Here is a 21,247-nt window from a genome sequence, read left to right as displayed (position 1 = left end):
TCAAGCAAAGACAAATGGTGGGACGGAATACTAACCCATGTCTATCACTCCTAATCCTCAGCTCCCCCAAGGTATCATGGAAGGAGGGAAAGAGCTCAGAGAATAAATATTGTTTTGTCCTGAGACACTAATGTGAAAGCTGCAGGGAAGTGGAAGTCTGATGTAGTAGCAGAAATGACTCACCCTCACACAACAGAAGCATCATCAATACAGTGTGCTCTCCATAAGCACTAAAAATGCACTTCCTTTTACAGGAGTGTTTCAAAAGCTCTTGGCCTGTAATGAAAAGGAAGGGAACATAGGGAACAATCCATCCACAAGACACCTCGCAGGCACAGAAGTGAAGACCTACTCGTGCTGTGGCAATGGCCTGAGGGAGCCAAAGCTGCCCCATGAGGCCACACTGCAAGTTGAGGGCAGGAAAATATCACAAACCAACCCAAATACAGCACTAAGTTCTCACTGCTATAGCCTGAGTGACAGGAATTGTCACCCCTCCCCCCCCCCAAAAAAAAGTGTAAAAGCAAAGTTTGGTTTAGACTGATCAAAGTTTATAAAAACAGAGTTTCAAAGGCAGCTTAAGACACTAAGATAGATTTATTTTCCTTAAAGCCTGCATTTCTTCACTGCTTCCCTAATATAAGCTTTTAAACCTATAGATTACATACATTTTCAGCTTCATAAAGCTTGTTCAATAGTCCTTGAAAGAACCATTGACTTACCCACCCAAAAGGTGCTTGTTATGCTGTGCATATATACTAACCACACCCAGAGAGAAAACAGCACTTCTACATCGTACGGCTGTTGGGCTGCACATCGACAGAAAAGATAAAGGCCACAGGCACATCAATCTTGGGTAATCCAGAGATATAATTCGTAAATGTCTGCATAGTCTTGGAGAAGGTATCAAATTAAAACCTTCCTATGAAAAGCATAACATACAAAAGCTTATAACTCATAATGCTTGAGTGTAAGAAATGGCACATACTTGTAATTCCAGCAAACTTAGAAAAATAAAAAAAACCTAAAGTCCACAGGGAAACTGAAGGTTGGCAATGTATGTCATTCAAATAGACACATTTTGACAAAGAAGCTCAGATTAACGTATTGGCTATGTACATTTGAGAGTCTATACTGTCTGAGTAGGAACCTAAAGAATAAAGAATAGTAATTCAATGTGTGGTCTGAAATTAATTCTAGCATCAATAATCTTTCTTTTGACATTTAGTAATATATTTTTAAAAGTGTTGGACAAATAAGCATAGAACTGTTTTCTTATAACGTATGAGGATGATTCAAAGGTATGAGGAGTTTAAAACACTAAGAGACTTAACTTGTACCTACCTTAAAGAGTAAATGAACTCCTCAAATTATCTAGCAAGTGAGTGCAAGTTGTCACTGATGTTTCCAGTGTGTTGAGACATAATGAAAAGTTAGAAAGACTACATGGGGGTTTTATGTTGCAGAAGTTACCTTAGAAGGGATTACGAGGCAATTGGGAACAAAACACCCATGGAAGGAGTTACAGAGACAAAATTTGGAGCTGTGACGAAAGGATGAACCATCTAGTGATTGCCATATCCAGGGATCCATCCCATGATCAGCTTCCAAATGCTGACACCATTGCATACACTAGCAAGAGCTTGCTGAAAGGACCCAGATACACTAGCAAGATTTTGCTGAAAGGACCCAGATATAACTGTCTCTTGTGAGACTATGCCGGGGCCTAGCAAACACAGAAGTGGATGCTCACAGTCAGCTATTGAATGGATCACAGGGCCCCCAATGGAGGAGCTGGAGAAAGTACCCAAGGAGCTGAAGGGATCCGCAACCCTATGGGTGGAACAACATTATGAACCAACCAGTACCCCGGAGCTCTTGTCTCTAGCTGCATATGTATCAAAAGATGGCCTAGTAGGCCATCACTGGAAAGAGAGCCCATGGGACTTGCAAACTTTATATGCCCCAGTACAGGGGAACGCCAGGGCCAAAAAGGGGGAGTGGGTGGGTAGGGGAGTGGGGGGCTGGGTATGGGGGACTTTTGGGATAGCATTGGAAATGTAAATGTGGAAATACCTAATTAAAAAAAAGGAAAAAAAGAGGCAATCTTTGATTTCTTTTGCTTTGCACTGAATGTCAAAGACTCACTTCTGAATGGTGGGTCTACAGAGACAAACACCACCATGCTGGTGTAGAGGACTAAAATCTCGCTAGCTATAAACCTCTTTCACAATTCACTAGGGTGGGAATGGAGATGAAATGCCCACCATGACATCATTCATAAGATCATCCTCCCACCAAGCACCTGTGATGGATGAGCAGAGAGTCAAACAGATGCACATCAAGTCAAACACTTAGGTCCAGGAGCCAAAGACACCTTCACTGTGCTCATCTCTCTGTGCCTAGCACTGGCTTCTGCCATCTCTTTGCATAATGTGGCTCATCCCACAGCCCTGCTCATCTTTCAACACTGGAGGCAAAGGATTGTGTGATTCCATTCATTTTTCCCACACCCAACTACTGTAACAGTACCCCTTTCTATTGAGTAAGGAAATAAACCTAATAGTCAATAATATAATCAGGCAAACCAGAAACATTTACTGACTAATTGTATTGATTATGGCTTGAAGGTTTGAAGAACTTACATTCCCTCAAGGGTTCTCAGACTAGTATTTTCAATTTGCTCCAGGAAAAAAAGAAATTTATCCTAGTAAAGCTATAAACAGCTTCTACTAAGTTAAATAAAATAAGAAGGAAGAAAAATTATAAAGATAACCAAAACTTTAGAAGTGAGGAGAGTGAAGTAAGATAAAAATTAAAGCAGTATAAAACCGAGGCCTTCGATGCGAGAATAAAAAAAAAAAAAAATGAAGGATTTAGAACCAGTCATTCATTCTGAGATTTCTATTTTAATCAAATATTTTCGTACCATGTGATGTTATAGATATGAATATCACTAAAAAGTATTGGGGTATAAAAGACCAAGCTTTATGAGACTGATGAAAAATTTAAAATTGCATACAAACAAGTGGGAGTTGTAGAAAACACACAAAACCACCTAAGCCTTTTAATAAGCATTAGGACTTCCGATGAGAAGTCTGCTATATAGATGTCTTTTAAAGTAAAGCTTGTAAACTGTGTATGTCTACTCAGAAATGAGTCAATCCTGCTGGGGTGGCAACAAGGACCCTTGAACCTCAGATAACATAAACATGTAGGAGCTAAAGAGCCAATTTAACCATGAAATTTAAAGAAATAATAATAACATGGAAGTAGAAAATGTCATTCATTTAACTAGAACTCATTGTGTATTCAGTAAGGGGACCCTCCAGAGTACAGAAAAGATACAGGGTCTGAGTTAAGTGTTCAAAAGGCCTGGCAAGCTGGTTGTCACTACTACATGGTAAAAGTATTTCTAGTCACAGACTGTATGTAGTGACATAAACAATGAATGGGTGGTAAGGAACACAAGCTATGGGGTTTTGGTTTGGTTTTTCAGAAGACCTTGGAACAGGTCAAGATGCTAACACTGGGCCAGGAAACCGTTTTGTTAACAGGGTTTGTTTGGTTTTTTTGGTTTTTTGTTTCTTTGTTTTCAAGTCCTCAGCAAGAAACAAGGGAGGGGTGAGGAATTCTGAAGGGAACATACAAAGAGAGAGAGAGAATATAGCTAAATAAGTATTATTTGGGTAGGGGTATCCTTACCCAGCCTTGGAACACAGGAAGGCAGTGGGGAGCCATGGGAATACAGAGATCCCTCTACAGTCAGAAGGCTTGTGGCCCTTTCTGATGACCCTATCCTTAGTTAGAGAAGGAAATGTCCACCCTCTGAAAGAGGACAGAGAATCGATAGTGTTAGGATATTGGAAAGATAGGATGCATTCAGCATACTCTCTTTTAAAATCTTGGTAAGAGTTTAAAAACCCCTAACACATATCAGCAAAAAAAAATCACATGCTTAATAAGACCACTATGCTACTCTGTGACTACCCCAGCAAGTCTACAACAGCCTGTCATGCAGTATATTTTCTTAGCATGTTACTAAACGAGAAAGACAAGGCAGCTGCCCTGGGAATTTTCACCTCACCTTGAAAGTAACTGGATCTGCTGAAGTCTCTTACATAGGAAATACAGGTTCATATTAGAGTTGTACACTATAGTTTTGGGTTCATTTTAATATACAGCTAAATATTCCTCCTTCTGAATTAATCCAGAGAAAGCCCATAAAATTTGAAAGTGATAAAAAAATCCCACAAACTACCAATGGACATTTGAAAGTTATCCACCTCTAAACACTAAAGCCTTTTCCCCGTGTATATTATGACGATATCTCTCAGTAGAAAAGAACAAGTTGAAGATATCCTCCATACAGGTCTTATTTGCCCTCTAAAATCTGATTAAACCTAATGGAAAAGCAAACATGAGTCTGATGCTTTGTTGACTTTCAGGCTCTAAACCCGCTCCTCACCTAGCAGGCACCTTGAGCATGTGCCTCTTTATCAAATGTAATGACCGGCGTTACGTTACATTTGCAATCTACACTCATGAAGTCCTAGGAAACGACCTCCTTAAATACAAGATCCAGGCCCCTTTTGTATATCACTGACCCTTATCTAAAAAGCTATTTATAAAAGAAATAGAAAAATAGCAAACATCTTACCACTAGATTCTGATCACCTTGGCTCTCAAGGTGTTCTCTGCTATCCCCGCCCAGTCCTACTCAATCCTATGACTATTACATGGGCAGAATTTGTTGAACACTTGCAGTGGATGCTCTTATCTTAGTCTCTATCTTGCCTTTTCTCCTCCTGCCACCATCACCCCATTTGGCATGAAAGCTATGCACATGGAGCCACAGCATAGACTGTCCCCTTTGAAGATTAGGCTGCAGAAGTTCGTGCCAGTGAGTACTCAAACGCCTAAGCCACACCATTTCTCCGTCCAACATAGTCCTCAGATCCTTTGTATTAAAAATGTTCATAGCTGGAAGTAGAGCCTTGTGAACCACCTTTATTCTATTTTGTTCTATAAATACCAGTGAGAAACCACTAAAGCCTACAAAGGCAAAACTTTACTCAGGAAACACAGGTCCAGTTCATCATGTGTGTTGTATTCCGTTGCCCGTTGCCTTTAATCTTGTGACCAGATGCTAGTTGCCCATGAAGTTTTAATAGGAAGCCATACCAACCTGTTGGAGGTTATATTTCATTAAATAAGAAAATCTATTCCATTAGACATGGATGTGATTATTTACATACAGTTTGAGAAACAAACCCAGGAGCAACTCTTGAAACTCGTAGATGGATCCAGAAGATATGCGCCTCGTTTATTTGTATAATTAACACTATTTCTGAATAAGTTTCGAGTCTGGTTCCCATCACAAATGATTCGAGTAAATAAAACACAGCCACATTGTCGCCCAGAACTTCAGAAAAGGCATATCATAAAATGTTATCCACAAGAAAAGTCCTTTTTAAAACATACGGTGTCAAAATGAAACATTAGAGAAAAAAATATGCGACCAAAATTAGAAACCAAGGAACAACTGCCAGCTAAACACAGAGCCTTGAGAGGCTCTCTGCCTCTCACTGGGGACACTCCGGAGGAGGGCTCACGAAGACCTTTAGCCTGGAGTGAGCTTCATTTCCTGATTCTTCCCTCTCTTAGCTGCCAGGTCCACTGCCTTACTTTAGTACCTTGGTCACTCCTCACTTGTCTCCTCTGCACTCACCTAGAGTCTGGAGAACACTGTAGAAGCGCTATTTCACATCAAGTACAAACTCTTGGAATTAATACCACTCGTTAAGGAAAGTGATTCCAAAATTACGTTTGAGTTCCCCAAGCCCTGACAATCCCCTTCTCCACTCTTTTTTTTTTTTTTTTTAGAAACGACTTTCCCATCAAGATTATGCATTGGGTAGCAGCAGGTCCTACTTGGAGCACAGTAACTACTGTACAATGGCTAGTTACTATTATTTCCATTGAAATGGACAGTTTCTTTCCAAGAATCAACCTTTAAAAACAGTTAAATATGCCTCATATGCTACCTAGACACAGTTTAGCTTTAGAGGGATCTGATTTTTATTCAGTGTTCAGAGAATAGCCACTGTGAAACTGCCTCTGATAGTTCATAATCTCTTAATTACAGTTGGAGCAACTACCTCTGATCAGTTACAATCTGTTAATTATAGATGGAGTAGTTCTATGTGACCTGTGTCCTGTCAGTCACAAATTTCTCCTTTGGAGAAAATGAAATAGCAACAAGTATAACTTTACAGTCAGCATGCTTCTTGTACAAATTCTTTTCCTTAGTTCTCTAATCAAGAACAGTTAACTAGAAATAATATAACGTGTAATTTCTCTTTCTACTCTCAGGTTTGCAATCGAGTGTGGCAGGCGGTGCTCACTAAATACCTGAACATTGTGTCTTCCTTTTGATAAGAAGAGTGAGCAAAGAGATTCAACTGGACTCTCATAGTCTGACAGCTAGAGCACAGTACAATGTGCTCTAGGGACTCACAGCGTGCAGGAATGTATAAGGGACAGTCTATCTATACTTGGCCGAACAGAAACACAAACATCTATCAGATCAGTAAACCCCTTGGGGAAAACAGGCAATATCAAGCCTAAACAGCTTGTAAGCCACAAAGGAATTTACATATGCACTAGACGCTGCTCTAAGCATTTCCTGCACACTAACCACACGCAAGGCTCCAAACACTCTGGAAAGTAAATCACGCTATCATCCCAATCACGCACTTCCAGAAAAGGAAAAAACGGCAGGATTAAACCATTTATCCTCACTCTCATTCAGTGAATAGAACTGGAGTTTGGATCCTGCTTAGTTAGAACATCTTTACACATCGTACACATGAGGCACAGACATATCTATGAAGGAATAAGAAATGGAATGGAATGAAACAAGATGCTACTGGAGACCAGAGTATCAATGCCAACTCTTAAGTCAGCCCAAGAACTCGCTGAAGGATAGAATAACTGACAGAGGGAATGTCTAGAGATCAAGATAGCCTGTGTCCGCCCTGACCCAGAGTTTGATCAATGTTATAAAACTACTGTATTTCAGGGCCAGAGAGATGTCTCCGTAAATAAAGTGTTCAGTGCACAGGGAAGAAGACCAGAATGCAGATCCCCAGAGCCCATGATTGGTAGGTGCGGTGCCTTACCTGTAACTCCAGCCTCTTGAAAGTAGAGACAGGAGATCTAGTCTGGAGCAGGCTGGCAAACCAAACTATTCCAGTTGATGAGATCTGGGTTCGAATCAGAGACCTACCCTCAAAGAATAATGTGGAAGAGTGGTCCAAGAAAACATCCTTAGGCCTCCACATGCCCTAGTACATACGCACTCGCATGCACTCATGTACGCACCCACTCATGCATGCATGCATGCATACATTCACGCACATGCACGTGCTCATGCGCAAAAAAAGGAACTTAAACATTTTTGAATCAGTATTTTCTGTACTGTGGCCTCAATCTTTATCAATGGAGTAAAATAATTTCTAAGACCTCTTTTTAAGAAGACTGTAAGTGGGAAATGTGTCTTAAAGGATAATAAGACTATGCCTAGCTACAGAGACTGGGAGATAAAAACCTTTGGTTCTGCAGAAACAAGCTAGCCTTACTTTACGTCCTGAAGCATTCAACAGAGAAGCACAGCCTTCTCCCTGACATTGCTTGTTAGGTAAGACATCAATCAGCTCAGAAGACCTTGCCGGGCTTACTTATCTTCAGAACAGTCCAAGACAAAAAGTGCCGGAATCCTCACATGGTCAACTCCTGAATTCTTGATTTATTGTGTGCTTTGATCAGTGCACTGTGGCGGCTCAGAAGCCAGATCTCAGACCAGGTGGCACAAAGATGATGGGTATTTCTTAAAGCAAGAAGGCACACTGACAAAGTGGTCCTTTAAAGGAGTTCACACACAGTCATAGCTAAGTGTAAGCCTGAGACATCCGGGAAGGTCATAAATAAAATATTCTCTAATTTGGCATGATTGTGAGCAAATTACTTAATTGTGTATCGATGGCGAAAGGGTAATATGACTAGGATTTCAAAGATAAAACATTTTCACTTCAATGAAAAATCTGCCTCCCCTGGTGTTTCTGGGATCCTCACTAATCGTTATCAAAGTGATCAGCATCATTTTGTGAATTCCATCTGTATCTTATTAAAAATCAGTTGTCTGATTTGAAATTACACCTCTCAGTGAAAGGCTCTCATTGGAAAAGAGAAGCAAAATTTTCTACCCAATTCACCCTCCACAGAGGAGTACTTAACACTTTTCCAACGTTGATAGTTGAAAGAGCTTAGGAACAGGGTTGTCCATTTATTTTGTGTTCAGATTATTTTTTTAGCTAACAAAAAATTCTTTTCGTCTCTTCCCAGACTCTTAATAGGGATAAAAATAGGGCTTTATATATTACAAAATTGGAAAACAAAAGCATGTGTCTAGAAACATTAACAAATCAAAAACACCTCTGTTTATTTAGCTCCAAAGTAACCCCCCTCAGGGAGGAACCCCCCCCCCCGAGGGAGGAGGAGTCATGATGTGAGCCCTGTGCTCTTCCATTTAAATTACAAAAATAAAAAAATAAATAACTTGCATATTCTACAACTAGAAAGTTTGTTTTTAAAGGAGTTATTAATTATACCACACATCTCTGTTTCAATTTGGAAATCAGTCGGCCCTTTCTAGAATAAAGGTAGCCTCTCTTGAAGCTTGATCTCCTCACCTTCCAAGTTCATTCACTCTGAGGCCTGATGGGACCATAGTTCAAATTCTTCAACAAGGCAAAGATCTAAATTACTTCCAGATCTGCCTGGTAGTCTAAAATGCTTGCCTTAACAGTGTGATTATGGCAGCCATAAACCCTGTCAACGTGCCTTTTTGTTAGCATAGCTGCAAGGAGGAGAGTCGCCTCTAAAGCAAGAGAGAAAAATGGAATGGCCTCGTGAACAAAACCCTCTCTTGTACTTCACCTCATCTGTGAATAATTAGAAGAATTTAAATTGATCTGAAAGGGGTAGAGAAAAACCAAGATAGGATTACAGCATCTTTCACTTTGATGTAGTAAAAATGAAGAAAACGAAGAAGCTCTGAAGCCCCTGTTAAATATGCACACGTGCCCATGGCCCTTAGCCTTCAACAATGACCAAACTGGGCAGTCCATTGTTGCTACAGTTAAGAGTCCATACCTGTAAGTAAAGAGTTGCATGTGGTTCTTTGACTAAACTAAACAAAAACTCTTCTCATAACTCATTCTCAAGCTCAGGAGTTTGAGTTTGTCATTCACGCCATGTTGCACAAACTATATGCATTATCATTGAATGTTTGATTGAAATAACACTTGCCCTGTTTGAAAACTAATTATCTGATGTGCATTTCTGAGGCACTCATACTTCCTGATGGGGCATAGAGCAGATCAAACACTGCTCTTTACATATTCCAACAGCAGCTGATTTGCAGCAGTTCTCCAAAGTATACAGGCATTTACTACTTTTTATGTAACTACTGCATACTTGTTGATACATTCTTCAACCCAAGTTACACCTTATACTCAACACTATCTAGAGGCAATTCTAAATTACTTCATGTATATACTTCCACACTTTAATCTATATTTCTTCAGTTAACATACTGTTTTTTTCCCAAATGGTCAAATCTGGGAAATATTAATAGCATATTAACCATCTGTCCTACTAAAAACTGAAAAAAATGAATACAAAAAGGTATAAAACAGGGCTTAAGGAAGGAGATCATGTGTCTTATTAAGGCTTTTCCAGAGTCCTTAATGGACTGTCATTTTATGATGTTTTTAGATAGTAAATGACTTGGGGACCAAGTGGTAGCGAACAACTTCCCAAATCATTTTCTATTTAATATCTTCCTTTTCATCCCTTAGCATCCAGTTTGAGAAACAGAAACCACTTACATTTGGAAGATATTTTCAATTGATATTTGCAAAACAATTATTTCTAGGACTAAAATATTTCAATATTTTAGAAGTCTTAGAATTAATATATTTTCTAAACTTTGTCTATTAAGATTATTCATTTAGGAAAGTTTCACTCAATTGCCTAAGAGACCGTACATTTCAATTAACAAGTATTTTCAATGAACTTATATTTTGTGTTGTCATTTTCTTAGTATTAATTTGGCACACAGAAACGATATAGATCCTTAGGGTATTTCTAGCAAAATATTTTCAAAGCCATGACTACATGTAAATGTCTCTGAAAATATTTTATTTATAGGGAGGGATAAGGCTGTGTTTTTTCAACAGGGATTTCCATTGTCCCTCTTTCATATTAGTTTAGCTCATCCTTCTTGTCCACTGGTCCATCTCAGAGCTCTCAGAAAGTCTCTCAAGTATATTTACATCCCTGTCTTGTCCACTGGTCCATCTCTTGTCCACTGGTCCATCTCTTGTTTACTGGTCCATCTCAGAACTCTCAGAAAGTCTCTCAAGTATATTTACATCCCTGTCTTGATTTTCTAAAATGTGAATTATTTTTTTGCCCTCCTCTGCAAGACTGAAACCCACTGCCTCAATGTTCCTGGTAGTCTTCGCTGACGTTCACTGAGTCTGTTCTCCTCTCTGCCTGGCTCCTGATCCAGCTACACAAAGCCCCACAGATTCTCCCTTCTGCTGTGTTCAACTGCTTTCTACAGAAGTATTTATCTGCTAATATTTCTAAAAATACTTCTCTCTCGAATGTCCAGGATGACAGGCCCTTACTCTGAAATAGCATTTTAATAGCTCCTGGGTTGTTTAGAGACATTCTGTCCACCATCAGAGAGAAGCTTTAGCCTGGTCACTATGCCCTAGACTTAGAAATGCACTGTCAATGCACAGGTTCAGAATCACTGACTTAGATGATTTTTTTTTCTTCCTCCAACCCAACTCCCTAAAGGCAGAGAGAAGATACCAAAGTTTCTATTAATTAAGTGTTGGTCTTTATCCTCTATTACCTAAGTGTGGGTGATTTTGTTTTGTTTTATTTTGTTTTCTCCATGGCCAGTATCATGGAGCATAAGCTATGTCAGTAACTCTAACAAAATCCTACTCTTATTATATTTTTAGTTGGAAGATAACTATTTATAGGGTACCACATGGTATTTCAATAGATACATACAATATGGAACGATCAGGTAAGGTTTCTCTGTACTTATAAGTTTCGCTTGATTATTTCCTTGATAATTATGCTGTGTGTGAGTCAGGGTTTCTCACTGAAACTCGAGTCACTGAGTTGCAGAGATGGCTACCCATAATGCAAAGGGATCTCCCTCTGGCTGCTTTCCCTGAACCAGTATTATACACATGTGCCACTATGCCCAGTGTTGCATGAGTGTTTTGAGGATCAAGTCAGGTCTTCACACTTTTACAGCAGGTACCAACAGCGATTCTCCCACCCCTGTTTTTAAAAACAAGTCTCCTGATGCTGTGAAGAACACTCAAGAGGCTAATAATGTTTCACCAAAAATCACAAACATTGCACTAGCAGAAGAGCAAATGCCTTTTCTCCAATGGCAGGTGGAGTCAGAGATGAGAGGTCAACCTTCTCAACAGGGAGAGAGTTCACAAAAATTAAGCCCTGCTCTCTGCCTTCTAGGTTTTGGTTTTTATTGATTAAGAAAATGGTCATGGGGGTGGTGGTGGGGGGGATTGTTGGCAGTGTTTGCTTTTAATTTTCCAGACCTCTAGACCACACAGGCTGATTCAGTCCACTTGCTTATCAAAGAAAGTACCCACCCAGCCCCATCAACGTCTCTTGGATAACACCAGGCAGAATCTCTATGCATAACTCACCTTTGCAGTCAAAACACCTGGGTAGAATGACTCAAAAGAAGGAAAAAAAAAAAGAATCTTCCTGTGTGGATGTGTAATAAGGAAGGGAACGGTGAGCTTCTGCAGGCCCTCCTAGAAGTATTTTTCAGTGCTGACCCACCTGTGAAGGTTCTCTGGAACACCACTGTATGTAGCCCAGAACCAGGGCAGCTGTCACCAAAGCTACTTGTAAATCCTGAGTAAGAAAGTCAGCCTCCCCATGACCTTTATCTTTTATGTAATGGCAATGCCTACTTCATGGGTTTGCTATCACACCTGGACACTGGGAGGGGCGACAACCAGCCTGGGGTTCAACACATACGCTGTTCTCATTTCTCCTACATCTTACAATAGAAGAGTCATCTCAGTATGAACTAGAGCTCCCCTGGAAGACCAAAGGAGCCCTTTAGTAATTACCCAGCATGATACATCCTTACAAATTCACACTTTCATCTAGATTGCCATTACAATGGACAATGGGTGGTAGACAAGTTCTAAGATTGAGGAATGTGATTAATTTTTCCAATCATATTTAAATGTATGGCAGGAAAACACAGAGATGATAGAGATGGGGGCCTTGAGTGTTTTAATTTCAAAGCTTACCCTGAAGAAAAAGTTCTCAGAGAGACTCCAAGGTGGACTTTCTGCAAATAAGTTTCATTTTAGCATGTGTATGGCTTAACTTCCTTCTCTTGGTCAGAAAGCGTGCTTGCCCTGTTTACAGCAAGACAGGGGAAGAGTTCCAAACCAATGCTATTCTTGGTTCTCTCACAGCTTTTCCCTGCATTTCTGGACTTTCCCAAAGGTGAAAAGCATTTATCATTATCTAAGTCCAGACCTCAACTCCCTTTTACAGATAAATGCATCACAATTATCCATGATTTTCAGATTGCATTAACTTTTCCAAGGCAAGAACTGGGTCAGTCAGTGTGTCGACTTTGTCTTGCAAGTGTGTCTTGCCTCCACAGCCCTAGGATCGCTGCTTTCCAGATCACAGAAGCAATCCACCTTTGGGAGTCTGCCTTTGTATCTGTACTGGCCATAGTCACAACATAGATTAGCCCGATAAATCACACCAAATTTTTCCTGGCACACATCTCCATCCTCATTTCTAGTTCTGAAAATGTATTAAAGGCTTTTCTAAAAAGTAAACAGTTTTGTACATAACCGGAAGTAACCCCAGAAGCCAGGAAAGGGAAAAGGGTCTCATGTGGTAGGGTGGCAGGGCTCCAGAGTGGGGCATCTGTCTCTGTGGTAACGAGCTTCCATAGCATGCAAGAATTCCAGCATTGAATCCCCAGGACCATATAGAAATAGACACATGCTTTTGATGTCTCTAAATCTAAATATGCTGAAGAGGCCTATTCATAAAGCATGAATTCAGTATAATACATTAAAGATTAGGGCAAACCATACACAATGTCACAACAAATGTAGCCCTGTGCCGCAGAAATACCATAAAACCATTTCTCATTAAAACAGTTCATATATAATATATATTTTATATGAAAATATACTATAGAAATATAGTTATCACTATATAATATATAATGATAATTTAATATTAAAAGGTAGTTAAAAGTCTAATATTCTCTATAAAGTGAAATCCAGGTAAGTGGTTTATATTCTTGGCTTTACAAATGACAACAGTAATTCAGTGAACACAATCCTCTAAAAGCACCAGACTCTCGCATCTGAAAGCTTCGGTCCAGGCTTCCAACTCTTAGGGAAATTTAGGAATGAGAACAAAGTACCCCTTTTAAGTTAAACACAAAAACAAAAAAATGTTTATTCGCAATAATCAAAACCAAACTGTTTCAAATCACAACTTTTGACAAGGAGTGTATAATCAACAATACCAACCTGGGTCTGGCAGTCCCCGGGAGTCTGGAAACTCCAAACTAAGGCTATAAATCTACACTGTATTAGCTTCTGAAAACATAAAACAAGCCCATTAAGAGGAAACCAGTTTTTCACAAATGAACTTTTCAATTTTAAACCACCTAATATTTCTTTGTCTAAATCCCAGAATTTTTCCTGTAGCTGAAATTCCACACATGGTCTCCATATCCCCTAAAGAAATGTTCTTTCCAGATGAGTTCCTGAGAACAGAACCTTGTTTCTTCGAAGTCAGCAAGCTATTTATAACATCTACAGTAGCCCTCAAGGGAACATCAATTGGCAAGTATAAAATTACCTTATACATAGACTAGTAATTACTCTGCCTTTGCTTAAACAGGAGAAGACAATGATAATCAGAAAATAAGGTACATGAAATGTGATCATTCTAATGTGGGTGCTTGCCATTCAAACAAGAAAATGCTATTAATTAGTTTTCATGACCCTGTAAAATACCCAACCCCACTCCCAAACCAGCGTGTATATGAATGTAAGATATAACGGCTTATTTTTTGCCATACTGCACCACTCCAGCCAGGTGTAGTGGTAGACACCATTAGTCCTAGCACTTGTGAGGCAAAGGCAGGCAAAGCTCTATGAGTTCAAGGCCAGCCTATTCTATCGAGTGAGTCCAGGGCTACAAAGTAAGACCCTCTCTCAAAACAAAAGGCAATGCTTTAAATATTACTTTAAGAAATATGAAAATAAGAGAAACCCTGTCTCAAAAAACAAAAACAAACAAAAAAAAGAAATATGAAAATAGGCTTATAGATTTTTATAAGATTTATGATTCTTAAACGGCTCTCATTGAATATGTGCTAAGTTTTCTATCATTACAAAGTGCTATTAGTTGGCCTGAAGAGAAGATGCAGCTTACTTGCTCTCCAAGCGTGAGGTTCTCGGCTTGACTCTCCATAATCAGCGCTAACCTGGGAGTATCCTACTGCTCCTACCAGAAGATGGGAGGTGGACAGAATGATCCCCAAAAGCCTCTGGGCTAGCTAGCCTGGCTGATATAGAATCAAGCATCAATGAACCCTTGTTTCCAATAAATAGAGAAGAAGGTGAGGGAAGGTGCAAGAGGTTGTACACTGGCCTTTACACATGCATCATGGCACAAGCATGCACACACAACACACATATACACTATAAACATATGCAAACACCACACACATATATTATACACCTGATTTTTAAAATATAAATTGATGTAAATTTTTCCATGTGTATATGTGCCATCTTTTTCCGTCCCACACAGAAAGTTTTCTTTCATATATCCACCTGAACCCAAAAGTTATATTTAAAAAGATTATTCAACCATTGGGACCTGTGGACACATAAAACCAAAGTCCACATGCCAGTGTCTCCAAGCTAAACACCTGCCTGCATAAGCCACTTTGTAACCATGTGTATTTTGTATTTGTGACTAATATTGATCACACCGAGCAAGAGCAAGAAGTATACTCGTCATTAGCTTGAGCTGCCTCAGCAGTCTTCCTCCATCTGTTTGCACACTCCATAACCACCGCTCCATGGGAGGCTTCCTTCATGCAATGAACATTTGTTATCAGATATATGCTTAGAGCTGCACATTATACGCCAGACACTGGTCATAAGGACAGGTACAGGATAAACAAACGTGTAATGTAGTGGGAGAGACTCAAACACAAACCTTTGTTTCTAATTACTTATTTTATTTGTATAGTACTCATTATGTGTCTAGCACTAATCTAACTACTTACAATAACTTCCATTACTCATTTAGATTTGTGTGAAGACATGCATATAAAGATAAATGGCCATTCAATAACTGATCAACGGAAAATTAACGTAGTGAGTATGTATCACAACTAGCTAAACAAATTAGATGATTTGCCTAAAAAATATTTGTTACTAGATTGCTAGAACAAATTAATCTGAAAACTATGATCTAATAAAAATAATTTATATCTAAGATAAGGGCATACGTTCTCTTGTAAAGACATGAACAAATATCTACTCACCCAGATCAGGCACTAACAAAAGACTAAAGTAATAATTCTACCAAGGTCCAACTTGGTGAACCTAGGACTTTATTGGACTTAAAATAGGTGAGAAGTTAAAAGTGTGGGTAACCCCAAAACAGTTGTATTACCTACATGTATCATACCAGCATGGATGACAACTTCACCACAGCACAGAGATGAGTCCCTCAGTTAGCTTTCCAGAGTCTGGATATTTTAGACCTCTTGTGACCACAAAAGCACATGAAGCCAGGGCAGAATTACATCCAGGTGATAGGGAGGCCCAGGGGGTGTGGCTGAGACCTCATGTGAGGGTCTCACAGACCTCTCAGGCCACCAATACAGAACATCAACAGGGTCGTCTGTGAGTAGCCATAGTTTTTCTGATGAACAATAGTAATGTTAGCTCTACTGGGAGGAGAGCTTCCAACAACATGTTCCAGCATTACCAACAAATACATTCCCCCAAACTAAGTTATTGTCACAGAAAGATTACTTTTGAGACATTCTGTGTCCACATTTATCTGCTACAACATTTAGGTCAGAAGTATGGTTTTAGACATCTGACAAAGAAATTTGAGGTTAATCATATTCTGAATTTTGAATTTCAGTGAGTTATAAATCATTTAAAATTAGCTTCCCCATCATTTGGTTAGACAGAGGCAACTTTAACTTTTCCAATCAAAGTTACTTAAATTTAGAAATTCGGCTTATGAGAATGTTAACCTCCATGGACTAACTGGGGAAATTTATATCTGCTCTGTGGGTTAACAGGGCTTACATGTGCTCATTAATCCTATGGGGAATCTTGCCTTCACCAGCAGGAAGACATTTATAACATCCTGTAAGCTGTACAAAGGTCTATAAACATTCACTAGAAATAGAAGCATCTATTTGTCTACTAAACATGTAGTGAGCACCTTCTGCAAGCAAAACAAGTTTATAGAGCACTGTCAGTCATTCTGGTAGCAGTGCCAGACAATAAGACTATTTACTGTGCTCAGGGGGAAATGTTACATAGGAAAAAATCAGGCACAGTCTAAGAGGAATGGGTTCCTGAAGAGATTTAAGGTATATGAGCACTTTTGGGTATCTGTTTTGACTAAGTAGGTTAGGGTTGGAGTAGAGACAAGATCACAGACATTAGGAGCAACCCTGGATGGTGTCTTGAACTGGTCAGTAACCAAAGGCTGAAATAAATTCAATTTATTGAATTCATTTACAGAAGGAGGGACAGACTTTAGACAGTAGGAAGTGTTGAAGGATATTCTATCACATGTGAATCCCCCAAGACTGTGTTATTTACTAGGAAAAAAAAAAAAGAGCTGATTCTAATTGTGGTGTTGCTCAGCCTTACATCATACTTTTAATCCCTCTGGCTGGAATGCAGACACACCCTTAGTACACACCTTTAATCCCAAACAATGAAAGTTATTTTGTAGAAGGAAGCACTGATGTTTGAAAGTGATGTCTAATTGAGTGGGAGACAAAGTGATGACTCAGAGAAAGGTTTTGACAAACTAGGATATGCCAAACTCTCATGTTCGGGGTCGGGGGACACGAAGCTACTTGAGGGAACAGTGCAGAGAGGAAGAGAAGGCAGTTTTTACCAGGGGAGTTTTACAGAGAGAAGTTGAAGAGAAAACAAGCGGGATACAGGTAGAGACAGGACAAGTCAGAAAATGAGAATGAGCAAGAAGATTTAGAACAAATTGCCAAAGTTAATATGAAGCCAAGCAGAGCAATTCAGGAAAAGCTGAGAGAGAGAAGCCAGATTGAATCAGTCAGCTTAGAAAGGAGTTTTGGAGCCAGAACAATTGAGATGAATCAGCCAGTAAGGGCTCAAAAGAATTAGCAAGAACTGAACTTATTCAGCAGTAAGTGTCAGAGGTTCAACAGTTTCTAGGCCTAGATTAGATTGTATGGAGGCTTGAAGCTTCCAGGTCTAGGTCTCGGTTAACAGACTGAAGCAGTAAGCCTCTGAGATGACAAATACTTCAGGATAATAAAAGCTCTTTCATAGGAAAGCTTTGTCCTTGTGTTAACAAATCTGTAAACATCTTAACATTTCCATTACAAATGGAGAGGACAAATCACAGAACTATGACCCAGACCACTGACCTTGTAAATTCACACACATCCCCATATTTCATCTAAGCTTCTAGATATCTTGCTAATATTACCACTTTAAAATCAGGTATCCATATGACCCATTTACTTTTTAATATATAGTAAAGACTCATACATCATTTATTTTGGACATGCTTATTTTTAAAAACTTTATTTCATTGAGTAATATCTTCGGTAATGAGTCTTTGTTTTTATTTTCACTTAAAATAATCTTATCGAAACGGTTCCCAGGCTTCCCTCAACTGTCAAGGAGATCCACAAAGGAGGAAGACCCCATGCTCAGAAGCATAAGATATGGGTGTGAAAGATTAAGGGAGTAAGGATTATGCTTTAATCTCCTTCCACTGTGTCTATCTTTAGCAGAGTCAACTGCACAGGAGCCCTTTGTTCACAGGCTGTAACAGACTAGAGGAATGGCATCAACAAGGATCAAGATGGAAGGACAGAAGCCATGCATGGGGCAATTCCCCATTACTATTGGTCCTGACTGAAGGATTGGAACAAATCAAGAAGACAGTAAGTCTGAGAACAGATGGCAGCTGTTTAAAATCCACTGGCCACTAGCCTTTCATTGTATTTGGAAGAGTGCCTTGTCTCTGCAGCTCCTCCTCTAGCTCATTCCACATCCTCTGTTCTTCTGTCTATGAATAGTTCACACACACCAAACAGCACACTGTTGCAAGAGTTCCTTCCCTAAGGAGACATATTCACATCTATGTTTTTCCATGGTCCCATCTACAAACTGAAGTACTAGTCCACCAAAGTCCAACCTAGAGAACCACCGAGCTTCTTGATCTTACTTACACAACATGACTGGAAGCCTACTTACAGAAGCATGGGGGATCCCAAAGCAGCTGCCCCATGCAGCATGAATGATAACCTCCCCATAGCAACACAGATGGAGCCACCTTTCAGTTAGATTTTCCAAGCCTATACTCTGGCCTCTACGAGACGCGGAGGCCACCTGCAATTACAGCAGAATTGCTTTCATATGACTGAGAGGAGTGACTTGATTCTCAGGTGAGGGTCTAGGAGCCCCTCAACTCCCTCCTTCTGTGAAGGAAGGCCAAGGTTCAACAAGCCTGATCATGTGGCTCTCTTTTCAGTAGGCACAGCTGGCCTAATGAAGAGGGCAATTGTTTGGAGAACAGAAAAAGCTTCCGTGCTCTCTCTCTCTCTCTCTCTCTCTCTCTCTCTCTCTCTCTCTCTCTCTCTCTCTCTCTCTCTCTCTCTCTCTCTCTCTCCCTCCCCCCTCCCCTCCCCTCCCCTCTCTCTCTCTCTCTCTCACACACACACACACTCCTCCTACTTCCCTACATCTACAATACCTGATTTCAGCTTACACACATGCCATGCATGCCCATGCCCATCTGCTGTACCTGCCTTCCACTCTAACAGAGCCATCTGCTCTGGACAGACACGCCACCCCGATATTGAACTAGATCTCCCTTTTTCTGCCCAGCTCAGGACTTCCCTCAGCAGCTTCCCCTGCCCTGCCTAAACTAGATTACCACTGTGCTAGGTTTAATCTCATTGACAAAAACAAAATCAAAACCAGATTTTCCTCTTGATGTCCTTTCTGGATCCAGATCATTCCTTGATTCGTTATTCGCAAAAGAACTACACTTGCTACCTACCTACAATCCATTCCCCTCCTCCACCTCTCCCTCTGTAGAAATCAGGCTTCTACATAAATATCCAGACTTCTTTTTTCGAGGTCTTCCATGAGCCCTTTAGGCAATTCCTGCATGTTAAACAGAGGTTAGTTGAGGGTATCAACCTTCTCCTCGAAATAATTTCATCCAATGATTGCCAGGAGGTGTGTGGGTGTGGGGCGGATGGGCACTTGCATACACTCCATTTCCTTTTTTATCTCCCTCTCCATCCTCCTTTTCCTCTTTCCAACTTCTAAGTACAAACCAGACAGTACTCTGGGCTCAGTCTTTATATTGCTTTTTTATCTGGACTCTGTCCCTGTTGTTACTTTTGTATTAATGGAAAAAAACAAACAAAAACAAAAAACAAAAAACCAACTCACAGGAAAAGAATACACTGAGGAAAGTGAGGAAAGATTTATCTTGGCTCACAGCTTCACAGGGTTTCAAGTCCACCGTGGCAAAGAAGGTAAGATGGAGCAGTCTAATTCATAGCAGTGGTAGCATGGGATAGAAAACTGCTTACCTTAGCTAGGATCAGGAAGTAGAGAACAAGAACCAGGCACCAGGTATATCTTTCAAATGTCTATCCCACTATCCCCAGTGACTCACCTCTGCCAGCTAAACCCCATGTCACAAAGTTTCTGGCCAAAAGAGTGCCACTGGCTATGAACTGAAAGAGTGCTACCAGCTATGGACCAAGTATTCAAAACACAAACCTGTAGGGAATATTTCAGATTCAAACCTTAAGAGTCTCTGTATGTTTTTCTCTCTACTCTGAACTCTTATCAAATAGATTCACCTAGCAAACAGACACCCTAACATGTCCAAGAATGATCCCATACCCTCAGGTCTCATTCACTTCAACCCCATAAATAATAACTGAATCCTTTGATCTGAAAAAAAAATCCTTGAAACTTTTTTCTTTGATGCCTCCTCCTCAATTACTCCTCACATTCAATTTTTATCTTTGTGTTAGAACACATCTTTTCTCATCACCCAACACCCTGACCCTCCCCAAATGTCTCATGTAATCTCCAGCAGGTCTCTCCTTGAATGCCTTTCTATGAGGCCTGACAGCTCACTTTACACATTTGATGACAGCATCCCAATAACTTTCCATATCACTAAAAATGAAACTGAACTCCAGACTGCCTACCAGACCAAACATGGCCTTTTACCTCTCAGAACTCCTTTTTAATTTTATTCTGAATCATACCTCCCCAGGAACACTGGCTGGCCTGGTCTGATTCTTAGCACCTACATGGAGGCTCACAATCAACTGTTAGTTAACTGCAGTCCCCGAAGAATGAGATACAACCTTCTGACTTCCACAGAAGCAGGCATATCCATGGTGCACATACACACACATAAAAGCAGTAATTTGTTTGGTTTGTTTTTTTTGTTTTGGTTTGGTTTTTTGAGACAGGGTTTCTCTGTATGGCCCCGGCTGTCCTGGAACTCACTTTGTAGACCAGGCTGGCCTCTAACTCAGAAATCCACCTGCCTCTGCCTCACGGGTGCTGAGATTAAAGGCATGCGCCACCATGCCCAGCAGCAATAATTTTTTAATTAAAGTACTTTTGCAAAGTTTCGTTGAAAAAAATGTTCAGTGGAAAACTTCCTATTGGGACTGAAATAAACATGAGGAGCCCCAGTAGCAAAAGACTAGTAGTTATCAGGGCTAGAAAGTAGCTGAAGAAAGATAAAC

General features: G+C 40.0%; 1 protein-coding gene across 2 annotated transcripts in view; it reads right to left on the bottom strand.

Moving 5' to 3' along the window:
- The window catches only part of Bmpr1b (bone morphogenetic protein receptor type 1B), a 335,320-nt gene that overhangs the window by 250,092 nt on the left and 63,981 nt on the right, over positions 1-21,247 (bottom strand). The gene's annotated exons all lie outside the window — the stretch shown is intronic.

Source organism: Mus caroli, unplaced genomic scaffold, assembly GCF_978045245.1.
Source record: "Mus caroli unplaced genomic scaffold, Mus_caroli_1 scaffold_3, whole genome shotgun sequence".
Taxonomy (NCBI): domain Eukaryota; kingdom Metazoa; phylum Chordata; class Mammalia; order Rodentia; family Muridae; genus Mus; species Mus caroli.
Note: the sequence above shows the minus strand (reverse complement) of the source record. Positions and strands in the feature narration are given on the sequence as shown.